Raw genomic sequence first — 26,186 nt, forward strand, 5'->3', positions numbered from 1 at the left:
GCAAACACAATTAATAATCGGTTGAAACTTACTTTGAGGCATATATATTGTGTCAAATATATATGTTGAAAATGGCTGAATGTTAGGCACATATATTTGAAATAAAAATATCTCTATTTGAAAATTCCTAATTATTTTAGTAGATTAGACCACAATTACGATTGATGATTTTTTACTTAAGGATTCTTTTAGTCATTATTTATATTTTATTTAGCAAGTACTATATTAGACTTGATTAAAAGTTCTAGTTGTGCGTAAAACCACTGCATGCAACTATCTTAATTATTTACAGTTATAAGTTGTGAAAAAACGTTCGTTTAATTCAGGTTTGATAATAATGAATTATTCGTTTGTTCTTGTTAGTATGCTTGAACCTATACATTTTCAATTTAATTTCAAGCACTTGTACTGATGACTTTTACTCTTGACTTAAAATAATTGCTTTATTAATAATTAGAAATAAAATAATGTTTAAGAAAACGTGAAGAAGATCTAACATGCAATCAATTCACTTTTTTTGTACTCCTTCAAAGAGGATAAATATCGTAAGAAAAAAACCATGAAAATCAGTTTATGTAATATGTATATGCGCATTAACAAACTGATAAATATCTGAAAACTTTTGTATTTCTAAATGATTTTGCGACTTTTCTACATTTCTATAACTTTGACACGCAAAGTAAATTTTCTAGTCCAGGACGTATTAATCTGATAATATCCGTATAGTCAATACTTTAGCTGTGGCTTTATCCTACAATCCCGAGGGTTAGGAGAGACTCTTTACAGTTTTAATAAAAAATGATACGTGGTAACAACATTAAACCTAATCGAGTGTTTATGTCACAAAAGGGGTCACTGGAGAAAATATATTTTTCAGTTAACCGCGGTGCTTAATTACTTTTCCTATTGCGAGACGTAAAAATATGTAAGATTGATACGAGTATGTGAATTTTGTAACGTTACGTTACGAACAAATATGCGAAAAAAAAAATTCATTAATTTTTTGCTTGAAAAATTGGGAAAACCAATTCTTCTAATCTACCGTTAAATTAGCCAGATCACATAAAAACAATGTAAATTAGCAATTTCAATCAATTTATTCAATAGCTGAACCATCGGCATGCAAGGTAGCTTTAGAAACTCCATTAGGTAGCGGATTCATCTTTTCACCTAGTTTACTTACTAGTGCAATTAACGGGTTTTAAGTGCTCAAAACTAGTTGTCAAAAATTGCAAAGGTAAAATGCAGCTTTACAACTATTGAAGCAAAAATACAAAAAGCTGTAGGGATTATTCACTAAGGTCGACCCCTTGCAAAACAATGACTTTGGGTTGCTGGAGCAGAGAAAGCTCTGCTTTTAGAGCTATCCGGTTATTCCCTATTCAGTCCAAAGCTCGCCAGCGATCCTGCCGTATCGCTACTGACACCGCGCCGAGCAATCCCGAAAGGAGACGTGTTTTTCGGGTTACGGGATAGTCCCTGATTTATTATTGTGGAGAATCTTTTTCCCTTAATATAAATTTGCAGCGTACGTTTATGTTTTGTTTGAACGCTCGGGAGAATTAATTTCTTGTTTTCCACAAGTGAGAATGGAAATTTTTTGTTTTGTTTTATAGAACTTTTAGTGACGCTCCTGGATTCCGACAACAGCTAGATTTTTATTTTAAGACTGTATAGCAGCCGCTTTTTTGAACGAAATAATAAGGTAATAGAGCACTACAATGACTGTCATTAGTTCGTGTTAAGTAAAGAATGTGGAAGCCTTTTAAAATCTCGTCCTCCAGTTGGTATTTCAGTTAGTTTCATTTTGTTTAAACATGAGGAAAAACTGGGTAAGAAATGTTGCGAAAAATTTACAAAGGAACCCGGTTTTATATATTGTTTTACTGTATTTTTCATTAAAAAATGCCACTGAAATTCGTCTGAACCGTTGTGTTCTTGATAGCTACATTTTAAGATCCATATCAGCACTGCAGAACCAATTTAGATACAAATCTCAACTAAACAGCATATAATTAAATATGCACTGAAATTGTGTTTAAGGGATTCCATACACAGTAAATTTGATAAAACATATATATGTACAAACCATTTCTGATGTCATTCAGCTCATTCGTTTGCATGGCGCAATAATTTATGCACGTTCATGAATAAATAATATATTGTGAGTTTATTTTATCAAATTTAATCCGTTTTAATGGAAAAGCGCAAATAATGTTTAATTTCCACCAATTTACATTACATTGTAAATATTTATTTTACTCGTGCAGATTTATTCTTGTTCAAGACTTTTATTTGATAATTTAGTCAATTGCAAGTCTATTTGCAGACTGAATGGAAGGTAATAGGAAATGCATGATTAATAGTGTTCAGAAATAAAATACGTGTTTCAAATACTTTGTTAATAATAGCCGACAACAGTTATTATGACCTTCTTAGTTTGCATTAACTTGCCGGCCAAGTCGTTTTTCACACTATTTCTTATTACCACAAAACTTGTGAATTTTTGTGAATGTTTATTCACAACACCAAGATTTGTAGCATTGGCAGAATTTCGAACTATATAAGTCTCTTAGAGACAACTCTAATTACTTTACTGTAGCTGTTCGATAATATTTAACATACCTAATATAATTTTATACATCATATAAACTAGCTGCTAGTTAGGTATAAATCCTTTTATTTCCTCGCATTTTAAGAGGTCTGGAGTAGTACAGGGAGACATAATTAATATTATTCCCAGATTCAGTTTGATTAAGAATCCTTAAAGTAATGAATTTTTGCTATTAAATGGCTTTAATATTTTGTCAGGGCGATTACTTGACATTGCTTAATTATTCGAAGCAATTTGATGTAAATATTCCTTGGATATTTTTGGCTGAAAATGGTTTGTTTACGTTGACTTCCAACGGTCTATCGCTGTTCATAAAATAAAAGCAAACCTCTCATATAAAAATTACGAAACTCCAATAATGTTTCTGCGTTAAATATCTTTTAACTTAAGTTTTAAAATCATTATCTACACGTACATAGGCAATCATTCAACCACCTTCTTACAAATCTTAGGAAAACAATCCTGTGTTAAACCCATTCAGTTTAATTAAGTTTCCATTATTTTTAATAAGTTTTCGATTGGATTTACCGGCTTTTCGAAATGAGATCATTATTTCACTAAAGTTTTAAGGGAATAACACAATGCGGGCAATATGCTGTTTTTAATTGGGTTTCGAATTGAACTCAGATGCAATTGAATGTTTGGAAATAACCCTACAGATTTGACTATTAGGACGGCGCTCTAAAGTTTCGATTTATGTGCAAAGAGATCGCCTGATGATATGAATATTAAAGGCTGTTAATGTTGCTGTCCCACTGGAATAATTTCATTAGATACAGAAGCTTTTCCATGAATCAAAGGGATTATGGTCTAGAGGTTTGCAGAAAACTGGAAAATTATTAAACAGTATTTTCTAAAAGTGCATGAAGTGGCATTCGACGATGACTAATGGTGGCCCCCAGCATCTTGCTTTAATCATTTAAATTTCTGCAAACATGTTAAAACCCGGAAGTTCGTATTCAAATTGTCCAAAAGTTGTCGGCTTTAAGACGAGCAGCAACGCGCCATTCAAAATTCCAAAGCCGAACTTCGTTTCAAAGCTGCCATCAATAACCATTTGAAATGTCCTATTTGCTTAATGAATTCGTCGAAACTTTCTTAAATAATACTAGTATACCACATAAACCTCCTAACATTGACGCAAAAATGCCTTGATGTTGAAATTATTTTTCTTGGGACTTAAATAGTTTTTGGTCCTTGTGAGTACGTTTAGTTCTGTTATTTATGATATGATTCTGCTATTAATTTGTCAAATAGTACAGGAGTACCGAAATTTAATGGCAATAATTAAGACGGTTTTTTGTCTTCAGCTTCTGCTTAAATTGCAAAATATGTAAAATATTTTAGTGCGATAATTATGAAGATTGATGTTCATACATTTTTGGCTACGGAAACTTCTTTGATGGAAATTTCCAGTCAATATATTTTTTGATTTCCTATAAACATGACTACTTTATGTAATACTCTTGTCCGCACTACAAAAAGGCAATGTATTTCTGTGGTGTACTTCTAGGATGTTTTTTATTTATTGACAAAAATTCATCGCTCAGTAAACTTTGCTTTTTGGGGAAAGTATGTTGAAAATAATTAATTTTGATGTTGTTTCACACATAAAATAATATTGTTTTCTAATAAATATTAATTTTTTGTACTGAGTTTTAATCCTAAGTTGAAATTAAGCTTAAAGGTGTGATACTTAGTATTTAATTGACATTTTTAAATTAAATTCTCTATACTGCATTTCCGCTTCTTAGTTCTATAGAAACTTAAAAAGTTTTAACACAATAGACGGTTTAACAACTTATCAGGCAAGTCGGTTCGGTCGTTTTCGTGATACGGATTTTGTTAATCGAAAATTTGGACAAAGCGTAATGAGAATTGAAGATGTTCAGTACAAAACACAGTTTCTGTATAACGGAAACAGTGGCTTCAAGTCAGATACTTAGAGCAAAGAATTCCTACATAACAAACTTTAAAACTGAGCTCTTTAGTACTTCTTTATTTTCGCCGAACAAATGATATTCTATTCATATGAAAGCACATAACTTGTCCTAAATGTTTCGCTTTTTAGGGCTCGTATTCATCTTAATATTAAATCATTTTCTTTCTAACAGCTATATAACTTACTTTGAATATAGCCAGTTTAAATCAAGCATGTTGTTGTGAGTTATCGATATCCAAGGTCAGGTATATAGAGCAACTGTTCGGAATCCTATATATACAGCCCTTATAAAATGTAAATCCACACAAACAGTTCGTAGAGCGGATACACTCCTAACCATAACACATATTTAGCAACTCATAAACTTTTTAAAACTCGGGTATATTTTCCTCGATTCAATTTCAAACCAATCATTGATTTTATATTTTGAAGCGCTCTTGTCGAAGTTCTTTCAATTACTGAATGTGAGAAAAATAAACCTTATTTAAGTCAGAATGAAAAGTTAATTGCATTCCCTACAGATTGATTGAAATCAAGTAAATATGTTTTATGTTAACAGTTTAGTTTGTTTCTTTTTTGAAACTTGTTAACATCAACGGTAAAAAATGCTGTTCTAAAATTGCATATTTTTTTTCCAACAGGGAATTCGTTAAAATTCGTAGGCATTTTAGTTTGGGTTAGTTTTCTAAAACTATTTCAACAAAATCCTGATAATGACCGTTAAAACGTTTTAAATCACATTATCTTTATTATTTCTTAGTCCCCCGCTCACATTCCGGTTGAATCCAGTTCATAATAGAAAGTTTACGGTTAATTAAAAAAGTTTTTGAGTTTTATGCGTTGTTTTAAATTTCCAAGGATATTTTAATGTTAATGTTTAGTGTACTTGTATATATCGTACATATTTTACTCTATAAATTACTAAAATAATACCCCTATCGCGTTTTAAACGGCAGGCTGCTATTTAAATTTATCCAGATCCTGCTTTGCAATTGACGAATCTTATCTGAAATATATTTTAAAGGCCAAATAGAACATTTAGTAGTAAAGTATAGTAGTCTCCTGAACATAGAAATTCTAAACTATTTAATTCTTAGCATCAGTTGCTTCAAAATTACATTTTTCGCTTTGTCGGCAGCTGCTTGAGCAAATTGAATGGGACGTTAAAACCAATAGCTGAAGGCTTAATAAACACAGCATGCAGCAAACAATGTACTTAATTGAGATTTCTGATAAATTTTCAGACATATATCAATTGACTGCAGGACAAAACTTTGAGTTAAAGCTTCGACAAGTGTTCGAAATATTGTTCGTTCATCCACGGTTTAATTGCATATGCGCTGAAAATCTAATTTCTTTTTAGTAAATTTTCCGAGAGCTTTCGATTTATTGAAGTGTTATTTTCGAATCGACCTGATAGTTGCTTCAATGTATTAACTGGACTGGAATCACATTATCTGCTTCATACGAGCCAAATGGCTTTGGTCAAAAAGTCGCAAGGATTTTAATCCACGTATTAGTACACTCCGGACCAATTCACTACCGATAAAAGTTTTAATTGATCATGTTTTTTTATTTCGGGAATTACATGCGAAAACGTCGACAAATTTACAATTGAACATTGTGATTAGCAGTAATACTCTTACACATGATGTTTGAGAATTATATTGAATAATTGTCGTCAAAGAATCATTGCTTTGAAGCTGAAAGTTCGCTCACTTGGGAAGTAGAAGAAAGACATTCGAGAATATTTAGTTTGTTACTGAACAACTTTGTTACTGAACATGATTTTCAAACGATCTGTTGATGATCTTTGATTAAAAACAAGTGGAGGAAACAAGTTTTAGGCTGCATAATGATCCATTACAGCGACTGGAGATCTGACTTATACTTTCCAGACAAAGCAACTACACTCCTATAAGTTAGAGCTAATAATATTATATCCAATACGTCTGATTCGCCACATTAAAATAGAATATTTTGTTATTCAGGTGCATTTTTTTTTGGAAATTTGAAATGGCGATGTGGCAGGTTGTCATTCAAATATGGTAAATCGTTATATTATCTACCATACATCTATTAAATTTTTCTGATGCTTGACCGAGCCACTCACAAACCTCAGTCAGATGAAATATCTTGAACTTTTTGCAGCTGTAAAACGCGTACACTCGTTTTTAATGCTTGTTGTATTTTTTTTTTTGATAATGCATGACTCAAAGTAATTTATTTTTGCTGCTTAATAATTGCACTAATCCTCTAGCATGTAGATTACACAACTTTATTTGTTGTTTAGAACGTTTATATTTATTAGTGGTTTGCTTTTAAGCCAATGCATTTACTGTAATGGGTCTAGTTTAAATTTAGGATCCGATTCAATATACCTATTTGTTTTACTGCAGCCATCATTACGAGAAACGTTGTCGGAGCTTACCTGACTGAAAAATTTCAGAGCCCTTAAGCTTCAGCAAATACCACTATTGGAATCCTGTAAATCTTTTTGATTTACCAGCAACGTAAATAACAGATACATTCATTGTTTATACCTGAGAATTAAATTAGACAATACGTGGGTTGATTTTGCTAATTTTGTATTTTATATTCTATAGAAACTTTATTGCGGTTTACTGTTTAAACTTCTCCAGAATCTCAATTTTGAACTGTCTGGAGACTGCTAATTATTCAAAAATATGAAAAAGTGGAACTTTAATCCATAGTGGATTCCGCACGGCGAAATTCCGAGCCGTATTGAGATAAATGGTTTAATAACGTTTATGTGATTAGTTTTAGAAAACTAATTTAATTAGATTTGAGCCCCGTTTGCCAAAAAATTGTAAAATTTTGATTAATTTCCAATATCTCTGGTTCCGTAATAGGCTGATAAGGATTCGAGCAACACAGTTTCGCATTCAAACGGAACAGGCGTTTGATCTCTTAAACATACTTTTGGGTAATGGGGCTAAAAAGCACAAAAAATGGATCCCGGAAAGCTTCTTTTATGCCTTCCGTATTGATTGATAATGAAATAGTTTCTGTTTAAGCGTTATTTGATTTAAATTCGTTTAGTTCAGCATTACATTAAATAAATAACACATTATTAGAGCACGGAATTGGGAAGAAATAACACTTAAAATGAGTGGCTGTTTAGTCATAAGGAAAAACTTAAAGGCTTTGTATTTATAAAAGAACCTGGGGATTTTTGCGTTTAATAACATTTTTGTCTTTGTTTCTGTCTATAATTAAAATAATGATATAAAAGTTCGGTTTAACTATAGTTAAACAAAATAAAAAATGTTGTTTTTAGTTTCGCAAAAAGAAAAGTTTACGTAGTAAATTAATTATCAAAAAACGAAGCACCGTTTATTTAAATTATGCAACAAAAACATCTACTTTACTTTTATTTGATCGTTGCTGGTGTACTAACGTTGGAAATAAAGTGTTCACAAGCGGGTGAAATAAATTAACAAAATCAGGCCATTTACAAAGCGCCAATTCGAAACAGTAAACTCGGATACGGAAGAATATTTTGCTATTTTCGTGCCAATAACACCAATACCATAAATATCAAAAGGTACGTTTTTACAGTCACTGCACCCATATTTCCATAGAAAATCCCGATTTTTCGGTAAGAACGTTTGGATAAATAATGACTTTTCCTTGCAAAATCAATAGTAAAGACTGTTTTTCTTTCGCGAAATCCATCACTAGCATGCGTGGCCATGAAATTGGCTTCAGACGAAAAAACATTTTTCAATTGGACATTTAGGAAATGATGTTATTCTTTATAAAAACCCTCGCATGCTGAACGAATAAGTTTGTCAGAGAATGCTGACAAAAGCACGAAATTTAATATATATTTATTAAATGAACTATTATTATGAGCTATATTAATATGTCAACCTGATATGAGTTTTACTTTCAGCCAGTTAATTCAGCATTTCCTCAAATAAAACCGCAATTGTCAGCTTGTGTTTTGCCTGAATGCTAAAAATCGTCTGAAAAATATCATTCAGGTTCACTATATCAAATTTACGATAAAGTAGCGAGAATCTGAGTTCTTTTGATATGCAAACGTGTTGCCAAGCCTGTAGAATATTAAATTATTAACACCGTCAAGGAAGCACATTTAAATTTCCTCAGGTGAGGGTATCTTGATATGAAAATAATCGTCCCTTGCCGAGAATTTTCAGTCTCGACATCTTGGTTTATATTTGGCAGTCTGATTCTCAACCAATTATGACTTAGGAAACTTGTGTCGATTTAAATGAGTTTGTTACGCTGCTGAGAAATAAATTTACAAATTGAGAAAAATTCTAAGCAGGTAAGTAAATACGAAAATTGTTGCTTTTTCCTTCATTTTAAACTCTTTTCTCTTTAAACAAGAGCAGGCTCCTTTAAAACATTTTCAAAATAATGTACAAAGTTATTGCCTCCAATGCTATTTCATGAGTGTAATTTAAAAATCGTTTTATAGCCTGGAAATTCTTCAAGAAAGGAGCCTTAATTGAACGAAATTGCTACTTTATGTGCAGTTAAGTAAAGGTTTCAATATTCGACTTTCTAAACGGTTCTACTTTCATGGGCGCTAAAGTTTGAAAGCAACGAAATAATTAAAGGGTTTGTCCACAGAGCGGACTTCAATTATAGTGTGCAATAAAATGCTTTATGAACCAGCAATTTTCGAATAAATTGCCTCAAATCCTCCTTAATTTTATCTGTATTCAATTGAAACATGTTTCTGATTAAACTGAACAAGCGCAACTATTCTTCAAACGAGGTGTTCCTTATATAGGATTTAAATTGTGATGGGTAGCACTACAAAAGTATTTACTATTTGTTTCATTGAATAAAAGTCTGTTAAGTTGTATTTGCAAAGTTTAATTTGATATCTAAATGCAATAAAGTATTCGTTGTTGGGGGTGGGTATGCAATTTAATTAAGCTAAAAATTCTGTAAATCTAAAAAGATAGCTAAAAATTTGGAAATCCATGTAAATTTCCATATTTATAAGCGGTTGGATAACATAGAAAATCCGTGCCAATATTTTGCATCTGTGACCTCCACATGTTATGCATCCTAATGTAGCACATGCTACTGGCTAGCTATAAATATTTCCGACACTTTCAAATGAAAAATGTATAGATTGATTTTCTCTTTGAGTATCAAACGAGAAAAGTAATTAAATTTCGAGCGCGGTTTCTTTAAACGAACTGCAGTATGCAACAATATTTTTCCATCGAGAGGATCCACTCAAGCTGATGCCTAAGTATTACAAAGGATACTTGATTACTTTTTGATACAACTTTTCGGTAATGGAAGTTATATGGGTGGAACATCTAGCTGGCTTTTGCAACTGAGGTCAGAGCCATCGGCTTGTCAGCATTAATGTTCACATTCAAAGAGAATTATCATCCCTTACCATTGTTGAAATTTATATGAAATGATAAGTAGATAATATGCACTCAAGGCATAAAAACCCTGCATTTCGGAGCAACTTATATGTATACGGTAGGTAACAAATAAAACTGTCATTGCTGAATAGGAATGGAAATTTCCATGGAGCAGGGGAGTGGTATTTGTCGCGTAGGGAAGAGATTTATGCGCGTGTATGTGTATTAGGGAATGCCATTAGTAACCCTTTACTTTTAAACTTTTAAATACTGAATGCTACACCAAAATTATTTTGACAAATTAAAGTAGGGTATGTATCGATCATCAGACCACCAAAAGCATCATCCGTTTTGAATAATTAAATTTTTGTAGCAACGTCATAGTTGCGAAAACATATCTTTATTAGACTTGGTAAATCTGATAATTAAAAACATTATTGATTACTACTGGCTTTTTTAATGGAGAAATTGATCAATCAAATGGGGATAGAGATGCGAAGGATCAAATTAATGATCGTAAAGATAGTAATATGAAATTATACCAAGATTATAAGTTTTGCTTTCTTTAATAAATCAGCTTGAAACTTGGAACTAGAATTATTTCTGATTTATTTTCCTGACTGCGTGTACTTGTTATGATATTCTTATTTTTCCTGGGTCTCAGTCAAAGTGTGAAGTAAAAATTTTGAACATCGTTTATTTCATTACGTTTCGGCGAGACAACAGTGCCATCATCAGATTTAAAATGTACACAAACTACAAACACCAATTCACAATTAAACCATGTTGTATAAAAACTATATTTTATAAAGTGTTATTGGTTGTATTTACTGTTTAAGGATTTTTCTGTATGACAATTGGTGTTTGTAGTTTGTGTAAATTTTAAATCTGTTGATGGCGCTGTTGTCTCGCCGAAACGTACTGAAATAAGTGAGGTTCAAAATTTTTACTTCACACTTTGACTGAGACCCCTGAGAAGACTGACCTCACTTATTGAGAAACTGAAGAAGCAAAACCTAGATTTTGCTGAACGAAATAAATATTACAGAATTAACGGAATAATATTATTAACGGAAAAATCATTGAGAATCTATCAACTTCAGAAGCTAACTAAATCATGCGTTTTGAAAATTGGCGATACATTTTATTATTATTTTTATAGTATTTTCTAAAACACGTGAACAGAAAATGTACATTTTTGTAATTCAGATCGCATTATAAGTTATGTTTTATAATACGTATTTTAAGAATTTTTTTTAAAATTATCTAAAAACAGAAACGAAATGTAATTTAAATGTAATTGTATAGAAAACATTGTGTTAAATATAACACTTTATAAATCAGAAGTTAAATTAAAAAATTGACATTCAAATGTTTTGCGTTATTTAGTTATTATTTGGAATCATCCAATATTTTTAATCATTTAGTTTAGTTCGTGAATTTTCATAATCGATTGGCATATAACGGTTTTCACCTAAGCCTGTTTTTCATCAGTTCTGTGATTCAGTCCCTATATGTTTGACATTAATTGACAAATTACAAGAAAATCGTAGGTAATTTAGCACGCAATAATGAAGACAAACGATTAAATTTACCAAAAGCCTATAACGCCAATTTAGAGGGGCCTGTTTTATGTCACGTTAACTTAAGTCATTCCATCGACATGAGTTTAAAGGAAAATTTATATTATGCAACAATTTTTTGTCCATACTTGCGACATTCTGTAAATGTGTATACAAATTTAAAAATCAGTTAAAAAGCCTCTTTGAAAAGTGTTCCAAAGAGACTGTTCTCCAACTTGTTTGACCAATGTTTAAAGTTAGCTACTTCCTGTTAAATAACGCGAAAACTTTGATTGAAGAAGTGAACGTCGCAGAATGGCCTTCAAGCCTACTTTGGGTCCCTCCAAAACCATAATTAACTTTTCGTTCCAAGGCGAATAAAATTTCTGTTCATAGCGAGCAAAAATATTAGCTTTAATCCTTAAAACCATTACATACTATGATTTAAAAAAAAATCGGGAGATAGATCGTACATGTCTAACATCTATTTTCGATCGTCTTTGAAAACGTTTTGGGGCTCCAGGCGAGTTAAATAGCGAAACCATAAGGCTGTTGGTATACTTTGCGTTGGTTGATTATCATAATCCAGCCTTCTGCGACCACAATTGAACATAGGCCTCTCGTAAATTATTTCAGTTGTCGATTTAATGTTATTCTTGTGTATAGCTTGTGGAGGTGGTTTAATAGGCTTATCGGTCGGTAGTTTTCAAGATCTGTTGGATCACCCTTCTTGTGTATTAAAATGGTTAGCGCATTGCGCCATCTTGTAGATGATTCGCTTTGGTGCAGACATAAGGTGAGCAGTTTCTTTATTTTCTCTAAAAGTCTGTCTCTTCCGATCTTTACGGTTTGAAACAGTACGGTCTCCACCCGGAGCTTTATTTCTTTTCATTTTTTTAGTGCGTTTCTTATTTCGTGTGTTGTTTTATCTGGCATTTCTTCCAACCCTTGGATAACTACTCTTTTTTCAGGGTTACCTAAGTTTTCTGTTTGTTGCTCACCAAGGTTTTGTCGACTATTGTCCAATTCTGTATAAAATTCATCTGCTATCCTGTTTGCATCTGTCTCAAAGTTCTAAAAAGATTAAACAATGGCAAAAAAAATTTAAAACATGAATTTCGGTAAATGAAAATTTGTCATTTATTGCAAATTCTTAATCCATTTTCAAATTAGAATCAATCCTATTTTTCCAGATTAATTAAAACTTATATTCATATAACTTACATATCCTTCAGGATATGTAAATGGTTTATATAGGAATAAAAAAAGATGCCGTAAAATAATTCTTAAATTGTCAAGTCGATATTTCTTTTTTATTAAATTTCAGGCGACATGATCACGAAATTGCAGAGGAGGCGGCTCAACTTCCAAGCCTAACAAAATTTACTACTATAATGAAACAAAAAATGCGTTGATTGCTTGGATAAATGTTGTGCGTGAGCAGACTTCAAACAGGGGCTTAAGAAAAATTCGTTCTTGTTTATTTGCTAACATTCCGGTGTTTACGCTTCAATGCTTTTGATATATAAATAAACAGAATATACAGTTTGGAATGAAATCGGCTTTCCCAAATTATATACTTTTTCTGCATATCGTAAGCGTGAATTCTTAACATTCTTAAGTTTTTAAACTTTAGAATGTTAAGTATATATATAAAAGGTCAACTTTTGGAAATGGCAGTGAAAAGATCCGACCTTTTTGGTAACAACATGTAAGTGTATTGCCGCAGTCTCTATCGACTCCAAATAGACCTACATGTTAAAACATACAACAAGCAAATCCCAAATAATTATCTGCTCTAAAAACGTTACTCGAAAGCTCTATTAATTGTACATAGCAAAACTAAATGTTTCTCTAAACACTGTCAAGTAAGAAAACTTTCCGTTTGTAAATGCCAATCAATGTCCCGAATAAAGCCAAACTGTCTGGAACAGTCTATAGTGCTATGTATCTTTTGTATTCGTGCTACTTGCCCTTTTTGCAATTCCGACTTCATGCCTAAACTGTCATAAACAAGACCTGTAATAAGATTACTCAGATTGTAGCTGAAATTAATTAGTGTTTGTTAATTGAGACTCCAAATACATAACAGCGACATTACTATTACATGCTTTAACTTACCGAAAGAAAATATAAGATGAGATCTAGCAATTTTTTCCGTTCAAACGATGCAAATATTAAAGAATTTTAAATAATTTGGTTTTTAATCACTGTATACAATTTAACATCGTTGCCTTCATTGTTGGTCGTGATATGACGATTTTGTGGAGTTATTAGAGATTTGTGTACAATTTTGAGTCCACTCTAATGACGATTTTGTTTTCTCATATGAAGGCGAAGGGATGCGCCTAACAGCGATCTGTAATATACTGCAATTGATTGCAATGTTCCCAAATTTTGTTTATTTTTGCATAGCTTACATACTTCTTTATATTCCTTGGTACTGTTGATGAGCACATGCATCCAGTTACTTAGATTAAATTCCTTTTTCTAATTTTACATTTTGTCCTTCGAACCGGGAATAAAATGTCCTCCGTATAAGAACGAGGCGTTATTAACTTGGGTATTACAAATTCTCATTAATGTTCCGATCTTTACCAAAATCAGAGATTTATGTTTGCTATGAAAAAGTAGGACATTTTGGTGATCTAAAATTGGCATTATTTGTCTTTCGATTAACACATTTAGATTCATTTGTATCAATCAACATATCAGAATCTAACATATTAGTCCTTGACGGAACAATATCAAATTTACTGTAACAGAGTTTTTAAAAGTAGATAAATTGATCAATTGGCAGACTATTACTATAAGTGAACATTAATAAAAATCAACGCTACACTTTCTTAAGTTTACTATACCATTTTACATTTACAGAAACTCGCATGTCTATACATTGGATGGTAAACCGCAATGGTGCATCCATATAGTCTCCCATATTTTATGACAGCCATAATTCTAAATGCCCTTCCCAGCTTTATATGGCGCTGAAGATGGAATTGACTGATCATTTATGGCTTCGAACTCGCCATTAGATGGTTACCTAGATTTAGCAAGGTCTTGAATTTGACCAAGTAAAACTTGTTTGCTATTACATGCCTTAATTTTCCCATGGCTTATCACCGCTTAGCGGCATGGAAGCCTTGTAAAGCTTTCAGTGAACGTTGAGATTTGCGGCAAAATACATGACCTGACATTGTTTGAAGAGCTCTTAAATGGTCTTCGATTTACGTCAACAACGTTACTCAAACATGTATTTAAAAAATTGTTCATTATAAAATACAACAAATAGGTGATATTTAGCATAACGCGATAGCCCCTGGTGCGAATTGTTGTCTCAGAACTTTTCATTATTCCTGTAAATCCAGGCTTAAAAAAGTCGCGAAAATATTAAAACGCTACATAATGCGGCACAAAAGAAACTAAACGTATATTTCTTAAGGAAGAAATCTCGACTTTCAAGATAGGATGACGTTTATTCATTTCAGGGGAGCTGCTTTCTGAAATTAAAGAATAAATTACAATCTTAACACACTAACAAACAAAGAAAACTCGACTTTATTTTACTATTGCGTGCTCAGGGAAACCAGAACGAATTGATGACTGAATAACAACACCAAAATAAATAGATGATTGTAAGTATTTGTCGACAGTTTTGCAATAAATCTTTAAAAACAATATAAAGTATTTTACACAAAATTGCTCATAGAGAAATGTAACTTTCAGACAATGTTTTTCTGGTGCAAATGAGCTTTATTTCTTTTCTGACATTTGAAGACTAAACCCTTGTTATGTAAATCAGTAACAGTCGTACTGTAGGCAGGAATACAGACTCCTTTATTGGCAGTTATTTATCGCGAATTGCCGTTGATAAGCCAAATAGAGAGGAACACTAAATCAGTACGTAATATATCTTCGCTATACAAAGCAGATTTCCAGGTTAATGGCTAATTGAATAAACTTCCTAAAATACTAACTAGGTAATGTGACATTAACACCGCATTTGAATTGATAAAGATTTAATAGTATTTTTGACGATTAATGTTCTGCCTGTTCTTGTCTTAATTTAACATTTCAGGTAGTTAATCTGGAAGGAATCCTGGCAGCTACTTTATTAGCTGTAAAGATTTGAGAGATAAACTCTCTGAGATAATAAATTAACCCTATTTTCTAAAAGGTTAACCCGAATAAGAGATATAAGTAAAAACGAAGCCTGAAAGACTTAATGAAGTTTTCACGACTTTCGACATTTTTAACGAAAGGCGTAAGGCATTAATTTGCAGATAAACGTTACTGAAAAAGTTTATCTGCTCTGTTTCTCTTTTTGCTTAATTAAACTTCATTAAACTTATTAAACTTCACTGATTTTCACAACGTTTTGGATTACATTCGCAGTTGAATGATTAGTTTCATTGGACTCTATTCAATGCTAAAACTTTGTTGCAATTACGTAATCATCTGATTTATCAAGAACATAAAATGTATAGTATATACTTTCCTGACTGTGTTTCAATTCGAAATTCGCTACACGTACAATAAATGACTGAAACCCAGGAATTAATTTTGATTTGGAATAAAATGTATACTCATGAAGGTCTCATTCGGCTTTAAGCCGGAAAATTATCTATAAGCCATTCTCAGACTGCAACCGCTGTATTTGCATGATGCAAATCGTATGAGCACCAATTATGCAAACCCTGTGTCTGAGAGCTGATTTTAGCACTAGAGCGGGAAAATTGAAACCACACCAATTTACCTAAACTACGCAATGTAGAAAATAGTCCAGGTATATAATTAGCTCAAGTACCAAAACCGCACGTAAATATAGTGCTATGAAACACCAAGTTGATATTTCGAGATAATTTAATATTTATCGACAAAACGAGTATTATCACACATGAAATAACTGATGTTGAGTATATGTGTGTGTGTGTGTGTGTGTGTGTGTGTGAATGTGAAATAATTGTGCCCGAACGCATTTTCTTCTTTCTGGTTTTTGTTAACGAAGTATCTCAGTAGTTATTTAGATATCCAAACAAATGCTTAAAATACCTATATCAAACAAAACCAACCTAACACGAAATAACTCATACTAATCCCAACTGGACCGAAGTAATCCTCTCGAAGCTCGAATAAATTGAAGCAAAGTAAAACCAACCCGAACCCACCTCACTCCAGGAAACCCAATCCATCCCAGACTGACAAAAATAATTCAAGTGCAGGTTTCAACTCCATCTCTTAGGAAAGGTAAACTTCGAAAAGAAACACTTTCCGCACAAGTTGATGAGATCTACACAGCAAAAAAGCAACGCAAGAAAACGTAATTGTTCGTTAGCACGAAAGATAAAGAATATAATGAGGTCTTTAACAAATCTCGTATTTAGGATGGGAACAACAACAACTAGTACGTTAAAAAGTGTATAATTTGCTGATGTAGTGTGAGGTCTGAGAAAAGGATTAGAATGGACGTAGAAAAATTGAATATTTTGCATGAGCAAGTGCGATTTGCACTTGCTCATGTTTCTGATTTTCTGCATTACTATTTTAAATTGGAGCTTCATGTTCTAACTAATATGTCCATTGTTTGTGCATTCACAATTCGGCTAATAGCAGGTCTATGAGTTCTATTTTACTATATGACAAATCTGAAATAAATTTTCACAACTGTTTCTCACGAAAGACCAGTGTTTCAATATTTTTGAAAGAAGAAACAGTTGATTGATTACGTAAGACGATAATTTATAATTTTTATATGTTTCAAAGCATTTGTGGCGTTGAAGGATGTTAAGGTGATCTGCTATTTTGTTAGAAGAAAAGTAAACTGTAAATTATACGATTATTTGCTGCTTAAAGCAGCGAGCAAAGAGCCAATTGTGGGTCGTGAATTTTATGCTAAATATTTAACTCCCAGGAGCCTTTCCTTAGGGACACTGCTCTTGCTTACCCCTTAATTAAATATGCTAGACACTCGCGCATTTAGTGCAGCGTTTTGTAAGTACAAGTGCATTTAGGACATGTTCCTTTGTACACAAACTCGGTTCAAAAGAAAGGTTCGTTTTAAGGAGGAAACGATATGAGGTTCAACCTTTATTTTGTACTGCTGTGGAAGTTTAAGTAAATATGTTTACATGAAGAGAATCGCTCAGCGGTTTCAACTTTTAACAATAACACCCGTTTGAGGCTTTGGAGCATACTTACAAAATGCAATGTTTCATCCGTTTAATACTTCGGACTTGATATTTATTGAACTACCCAGGCATTTTTTATGATGATAATCACGTGTAACTTAATATTCTCTATAATTATCAAATAAGGTCTAGCACTAGTTAATCACCAATAAAAAGGTAAATTTAATTATAAAAAATGACACTGTAAGAATAATTAGTACTGAGTTCAGCTGCGGGAGGAGATTTAGCAAAAGGAACACGTTTTCGTTTCTTTTAGTCATTTGCTAAATTAACCAAATTTTAAACTTTTCAGGCTTTAAAAGAGGCAGAGTTATATGTTTGCACTTGCAGATACTGCAACCCATTTCATGTTCATATTTCTAGAACGACCTGCAGTGCCAATTTTTTCCTTCAGATTTTTTTCAGAGCACATAAAGAAAAGATCGAACGGTTTGTTCTGTATAAAAGACAAGTAAATTATAATGGAATTGCAAGGCGCTTTAAATTTTGAAATTAGATCCTACCGAAAGATACTCGTTTACAATTTTTTTAAAATCTTAAGTCTAAAAAAAGGACTTTTTTCTATAATACTATACGCCTTTTATAGTGAAACGGTCACTTTTGCAACAAACCAATACATGTTCGTAAATGTATCTACATATTAATGTATCATTTACTTATATTTCATAAGACGTCAATGCAATATTGAATATCTAACATTGTTATAAACAAAAAAATGTATACTAAAAAGTATTTACTTGAGTGCAAACGAAAAAGATCGAAATGTTTAATATTCATTTCGCATCTCAGCTAAAACGCCAGTATCCGATTTAGAAAATGGGCCAAACTTAAAGTGAACCTTGAAAATCGTAAAACTTTATAGTTATTTCCTATGGCTGCTCGATATTATTTGTTCGTCAAAATTCAATGACGGAAATCCAGCCTGAAAGTGTTTGAAGGAAGCGGGATAAAGCCGATAGAGGAAGAATTCTATGCATTTCAACCCTCAATTTTTAGTTTTAAGCACACTGAAGGAAATTCAATGTTTTAAAGATTGTGTAATATTTCCTGAACTTCGATTTTAGAATTCGCCTGGGTTAGCAGCAATTATCAATTACGTTATTTTGTAACTGCTTTTCGCAGTACTGGAAAAGGAAACTTTTACGGCATTATTTTCATTTATACGCAGTTTCAGTTGAGCCAATTGGACATTCACTGTTTAGTCTCTGGTCGCTGCTGACTCGCAATCCAGCTTCGATATCCACAAATTGAAAAGGGTAAAAAACTGTAAATGATAGGGAATGTTCTGTAAGTGATTACTTGATACCTCAAAAATAATATTCCACAACCGACAAATCCAATGTTTTAAATCTTTCAATTATTTTGAATTCACAAGCACATTTAAAAGTTTTGGGTTTGTGTAAGTAATTTGTTGTTAAAATAAAACTTCACATAATATAGAAAACTACTAGAAAATAATTGTTAAAACATACTTTTCCAGAGACATAAGCAAAAAACTTTGCAAACCTAAATGAGATTCACAGAGTACATGTATACACAATTTTAAATGTTCAAGCGTCAATTGTTAAAAAAAATAATAAATTCCATCCATATAACATTGAGTCTTGAATATTTTAGAGCAAATTTCTCTTTACTCTCATCTGGGTGCTAACACACATATACATTAAATCCCAAATTCAAAAAGTTATTATTAACTTGGCAGAAGTTGCGCGAGTTTTTAAAAGAAAATATTGCGTGGTCTATGTAGTAACCTTTTGGCGAGGAAAAGTTCCAGAATTCTAATTGGACCGCGAAACCGCAATAATTTAAGTGGATTATAACAGACGAGACAATTTTGCTCCAGAAAAACGGAGCTGAAATGGAAGTTTAACCTAAATTATACATTTGACTCAAAGAACATGCACATTATCCGGTCAGTAAATCCAGCAAAGCCATTAATTATTATCTAAAGTCTCTATGTTCAATTCTCAACAATAATCCTATAAAATAATCCTAAAAAATTTTCATTATAAATACATACGATTGTGCAACAAAACCACATAGGTAGCACAAGTGGTACCTACAGAGCAACATTTCTGTTTCAAAAACTGATCCCGTTTTACAAGTTCAATATTTTAATCGGCCGTTTTATGAACTCATCGCAAGTTAACCTGGTAGTGGTTATGAAGGCCTAAATATCGGGTAAATTGTAGGATAATGGGTTGCTGGTGGTCTGTTGTTCGCTTAATTATCGCCTCCTGAGAGCTTTCATAGTTTCGCATTTCATCGTCAGCTAACGGGAATTTGAAAATTAAACTTTTATAGTACAATTTCCTGAAAGGACACGGTATCGCTGGTAACTTCTAAACTAAGCTGAATAGCTTTGCACGGACTAAAACATAAGCTGTAGCCATAAAAGTAAAATATATTTGTTGCCAGGATTAACCGAGGGTCCAGATTTATTATGGATTTGGCAATAAACTATTTCATAATGAACTGCTTGGTAAAATTAATATTTTCTTGTTTATAAAAATGCCACCAATCACCAATATAGTTGTCAGGATTAATACTATACGCATTTAATAATCCTACTTAATATATGAATATGCGAAAAGCGAGCCATTAATTACATTTGACAAACATTCATCTATATTCTGATTACTCCAGTAATTGCTGAAATTAACAATACACTGTTCATATTTGGCAATATCTATAGTATTTGGTTTTGGCCAAATGCCTATGTAAGTAATTTATTGATTCTCGTTCGGTATCTTAATTTGATAACATTTCTGCGAGCTGTGTCTTCACAGTAGCTTGGCTATATCCATGAGTAATTAAAGCCAATTATGGAAAACATACATTTTAGCTGTTCATTAAGGCAAGATGTCATAAAACGCAACTATTTACATAAATTTATTAATGAGACTATTGTCCAGACCGACCTGCATCTATGTATCTGCATCAGCCAAATCTAAAAGGATATCAAGAGCCAATAAAAGTGACCAAGCTCTGAACCATCTTATCTTATCTTTGACCACCTAAAAAACTCGCGATAGTAAATGGATCTGTGCCAAGTAAGATGATTAGACATTTATTTAATTCTGCGTCTAACTCCACCATGTGAGATTATCATAAAAGAGAGGAGAAGATATCGGATAAATGATCATCGACGTTTCTATTAATCGCTTTGTTCGCTCTTCTATGGCCTTTGTTATTTTCACTAACTCGAGTTCATTGACTTCAAGATATTTTAAAATAAGATAATGCCTTTAATGCAAGATAATCAAAAGTACAGGTGTCATTCTTTGCACTTATATACGTTCGATAAATTCTAGCAATTCAAATTATCTTTTATTTCAAGCAAAGGAAAACAGAAAATAAACACTTGTAAATGTTTTGCAGTTTTATTCTACATTAACAAAAATATATACATTTTAACAAAAACACATTAATAAAACAAAGTTAATTTAATACTTTCAGATAGTTCTTCCACTAATATTCTTTGTTCGATCGTTTCTATCTGATTTCATTATAGAACTTTGCAACTGTTCTTGATGGAACAATTTAAGTTGTCCTATAAAGTAAGTAATTGATGCGAAATTCGACTAATTGAATTTTGCTCAATATATGTGCAGGCACAAAACAAGTAAATAAATTGAAAATATTTGGTTTTTCTTATTGGAAACGTGATATTTAACAACAGCACGGCAATGTAAATGGTTAATATTTGGGTTTGAATGTGTGTGGTTTCTAGCCCCCTTTAGTTATTAGATGAAATATATGGATGGACCGCCAGATAATAGTAATTTAACTAACAGGCTCGAAAGCAGCTCGCTTTATTATTAACGGTCAACGTTAAAAAATATTTAAAGATATGAATATAAAAATACTTTTAAATGGCGTGAACTTTAGAAATGCTAATACAAATTGTAACCATAACATTGCTGGAAGCTGGTAGGTTTTTCAGACTCGTAATCTTCTTTTGATGCTGAAGTGATTGCGAAACGTCAAGAAGAAACTTGTTTTTCTTACGGTGTAAACACTAAATAGCCTACCAGTTTCATGTATACTTAAAAAGTTTTCAAGATTTGAACAGTTTTTTTTTATATTATAAGCATAATTATTTTAGACGTTTTGAATAGGCTTTGATTGTTTTCGTAAGTATTTCGAAAAGTACTTTCTATGGATTTGTCTTTTCATTTATGCATGTATTTTTTTCAGTAAATTCGCAATATCTCTGTCGTTTCTGCTCATCTGAGATGTGTGTTTCGAACTGGAAACAAATGTTTGACGTAGCGGAAATGTTAGCGCAACTGAAAGAATGTACTATGCTAGTGGTGCTGAGTAGAAATAATAAATGAGCAAAGTTTTACAGCGTAGTGTGGTCAAACAGAATTGGACTACATATTCTTCCATAACTGTTTGGAAACTATCACTTTTTATTGCAAAGTGATTAATTAGCAAATATATTCGCTTCAAATTGTACACTATGCCGAACAACTTGCACATTACAGCAAAATACATTAGCAAAGAAAATTAATGGGTAGGTAATATTCAGTAAGCAAGTATACGGTATTTATGGAATGCCTGGGCTAGGCTGTAGCAATATCACTGCGTAAACATGTTCGGTCAAATAATTAAAGGTAAATTGTCGTGTGATTGGTAAAAATAAACAAAAATTTAGTCAACCGAACATTTTCCAATAATGTCCCGAATTGTACAGTATCCTCTTGACAGAGAGCCTGGCAATGTTGATGTTTTGAATTGAATTTGCAGTACATTTCAACAGTGGATGTTTTTCTAAATATGTGTCCAATTGCAGAACATGTCACTAATGGGACGACAAAAAATCATTTAAAGCAAACTGGCATTCAACTAAAGGAATGTGGCTTTTAGGATTAAAGCATTTAATGCAAGCCCTTTATGTTATGCAAATTTATTAGGCTACTTCAGTTAATCGGCAAATCTAATTAATCCTTTATACACCCTCCATTTGGCTCACGTCTATGTGTCAGTATGAGCAAGTTTCCAAATATTTCGCAATCCATTAAACAACTGATTTATTGAAGCATCTGCCACCCTAATAGCTAAAACCGGATATCCGCTTGCAATACAATTTGTCTCATTTCCTCTGTTTCTGATCCTGGATGCTAAGCTGCAGACCTTTTTTGTAACAGATTTTCAAATTGAAAATTAATTGTCTGAATGGCGCTGCCTCTAAACGGGTGATATAGTCCAACATCCAAAGGGTCATTGATCATTTATTTTTTAAATGCAGAAATTTTGCGGCTTGTATTGCAAACAAAACATTTACAATTTATAGCGAAAAATATGTACACGCGGATAAATTCAATTAAAAAGTCGTGTTAATTAAAATTCAAAACATGAATTGAATTTCTTTCATGCTTCAAATTTTGAAAACGGTTCCTGCAAAAATGCAAGTATTTTATTTTTGTTTGGTTTATGCAGAGCTTGCCATTTGTGAAATTGTGTGATATCCTCTAGCTTATCTCACATAAACCATTTCATTATTTACAAAATTTGAAAATAAAGTTTATGTTCAATAGTAATATTTTCTGATCAAGTTCATATGACTTACATAATGGAAAATATGTTTCCCATTTTTTTCGATAATTTAGCTAATACGTATCAATGGACATTCGTGAGTTTTAAGAATAATTGAAAATTAATTATTTAAATAATTTAGTGTAGATTTTAGTTAGAAAACCGCTGAAGAATGAGACTATGCATGTGTGCCGAAGTATCGTTATATTAGTAATTTAGTAATTAAAGATCCACAAGCGATGTAACAAGACCCCTCATGTACACGTGTTTGAAAAATGTACCTTAAGTTTTTTTTGTTATTGTTGAGGTTTGGGAAATGCTCCCTTAGGCATCGTCCGGAGCTGGGCTTCTGACGAACTGGGTTGTTTGGGCTTCCAGCTTGCTGTTTATCCAGTAAAACCCTTTTCTCACCGCATCCAGCCATGTAGTGTTGTAGTTTCTGATCTCTAGTCTTTTATATTCCTATTACTCCTGTTATTCAGTGAAAACCGATAGTAGAGTTACATAGAGTAACAACTGATAGGAGTTTTAAATGATTAGCATTTCATGCAAAAGAATTAAGAATTTCTCAGTCCAAAGAGACATTTTGAATGGCCAATGCGTACAGTGCTTCAGCACCCTCGCAAAATATAATTCACCCGAGAACTTACATTTTTGGACCATTTAAAGAGCCGAAACTTATCTGATTTTGTTTTGTGTGAAAAGTTTGCAGATCCTGAATTTCGGCGAACCATCATCGTTAGCGGCAAATCGAATTTTTGGCTGAATGGCTTAATTATAGAATAGAAAGATTAACAAATTAGCAGATCATGACTTTGTGGACTTGGTCAAGCCCACATCTCCCCGATGAAACTCCATTGCATTCACAACGGAAAGCAAAATTTTAAAATCGTTTAATTCTAGTTGACTGGCCACCCTGCTCATATTAATTGAGGCCGCTGGATTTTTCTTAAGGTTACCATAGGGCAAAGGTCTTTTTCCAACAATCCAACCACGTTCAAGAAACTTCGGAATCATTTAACCAGTAATTCAAAATTTGATCCAAAAAATCGTTCACTGTTGTCGTGTCCTGCACGTGGAATAAATTTCCGTCCGATATATGAGTTATTCTGGGTTTTTTGTAAATACAAAATTGTTATGATCTTATTGAAAATACCATCACCTTTTTTCAAATATTTCTAGTTGCTAGTAACAACTCTAAAAGATCCCGCGACTTAAAATTACTTCTTATATTATTTACGTGCGTTTGTAGATTTTGCAGTTTTGTGATGTAAGGAGTCAAAGTAAAATATATAATTGAAACAAAAAGTGGAGCGCGGTATCAGTCTCCGGTCGCAGCTATTGTTCAATCCTTCTATATCCATTTTATACGAAATCTGCAGCAATTCCAGCACCAATTGTTCATAGTGACAGGAATCACAAGGAAAAGGGATCTAGCAAATCGTGAGAATGGATTACGATATGGGAGATATATGTCAGTCAAAAGTGAGATTTTTCCTCTAAGAAACGCGTCATTTTTCTTACAAACCGAAATCTCGCGTTTGCCTACATGCCATTGCAGGGGATTGAGACACGGAGAAATATTTAAAACAAGTTGAACAAAATGTCAATAGCATTCCTGCATGTAAAATATAATTTCATTCACACAGCCAATTGATATGGATACTGGCACAAATTATTGTTACGTCCCTAATACATTCAGATAAAAAACATGTCTGAAATAAGGATTAATGGAAATTCTGTCAGCAGTTTGCTGTTAGGTACTTTGCAGAGAAGCCGAAAACTTGGCCCTATCTAGGATTATAAATCCACTAAATGGGTTGCCATTATTTTAATCACTTGACCCTTAAAGAGAGTGGAAATCCCAGCGGATCTATACAACATTATGAATATTTCAGAGCATTTGCGTTATCTAATGAGAACAACTCGAATTGACTAATTTGCATATTCAATCTCTCCCTGTCTGTTTATTAACTAAGATAGTTCCAAAAACTAGGTGGTAGCTAGGAATTGGCTAATATTGGCTAGCTGCTCATCAGAAAGCAAATACTAAACAGGTGTATGTGTAATTAACAACATATAGGCAAATGTTTAGTCATCTGCCAATGCAATATTGAACTGAACAGGATATGTCCATCCAACTAGTTTCCAATTCGTCGTCGTTCGAGAGACTTAGATCAATTAATTTAATGAGGATTGCGTCAATGATATGGCCCCATTCAATTTAATCATGTTCATCATCTTGAGCTTACATATTGTGAGCTACTGCGGTTCCAATTATTAATTCTCTTCAGCACAAAATATTCAAAAGTGGACTTAATTAATGTCTGATACTTATAAATGGGATGACTTTGTTAATAATGCACTCATAGAGTAAATATACACTCTTCCGTCCAATACTAAATTGCTTTTAACGAAACAGATTGGAACAGATAAGTAATATTTACATCATTAAATCTCACATTTTCTCATTCCAATTTATTGTTTAATATAACCCCTTTCTTTGTTTCCTGATTTGAAAGAAATATAGAGCATGTATATGGATATGGACATGTGGATGTGTGCCTTTTCTATGTCACATGACGATTTGTTCCTTAACTCATGATCAAAAATTTTGACAAATGTCCCATTTTGGTTGGGCACTAGTACCAAAAGCCTGGCTGTCATTATCGTGTAAGACAAAACACAATGTTAAAAGTACGTTAAAATAACCTTTTGAACTGTCTTTTGGTATATGAAACCAATGAAAAACTCTCGCTATGCCATATGATAGTCAGTTGAATAAAGTTAACGTATTCTGTTGTATAACAATTTTTTAACTCGCTAATATTGTCAGGTTCAAGTTTATAAAACATATAGTCCACAAGAACTATGCCCGGTTTCTGGTAGATTCCCCTTATTGGTTCGAAAACTATCGGTCCGCTAAAGTTGTAGGTTCTATAACTTATG

General features: G+C 32.5%; 1 protein-coding gene across 1 annotated transcript in view; it reads left to right on the forward strand.

The window, feature by feature from the left end:
- Positions 1 to 1,236: 1,236 nt before the first annotated feature.
- Positions 1,237 to 26,186, forward strand: part of LOC109533775 — a 95,724-nt gene continuing 70,774 nt past the window's right edge. Inside the window, exon 1 of the mRNA XM_048661157.1 lies at positions 1,237 to 1,705. The gene's annotated coding sequence lies outside the window, so the exon portion shown is untranslated. The remainder of the gene's footprint in view (positions 1,706 to 26,186) is intronic.

The sequence above is a fragment of the Dendroctonus ponderosae genome, unplaced genomic scaffold (genome assembly GCF_020466585.1).
Source record: "Dendroctonus ponderosae isolate FM_Combo_2020 unplaced genomic scaffold, Dpon_F_20191213v2 Dpon_F_20191213_1, whole genome shotgun sequence".
NCBI lineage: Eukaryota > Metazoa > Arthropoda > Insecta > Coleoptera > Curculionidae > Dendroctonus > Dendroctonus ponderosae.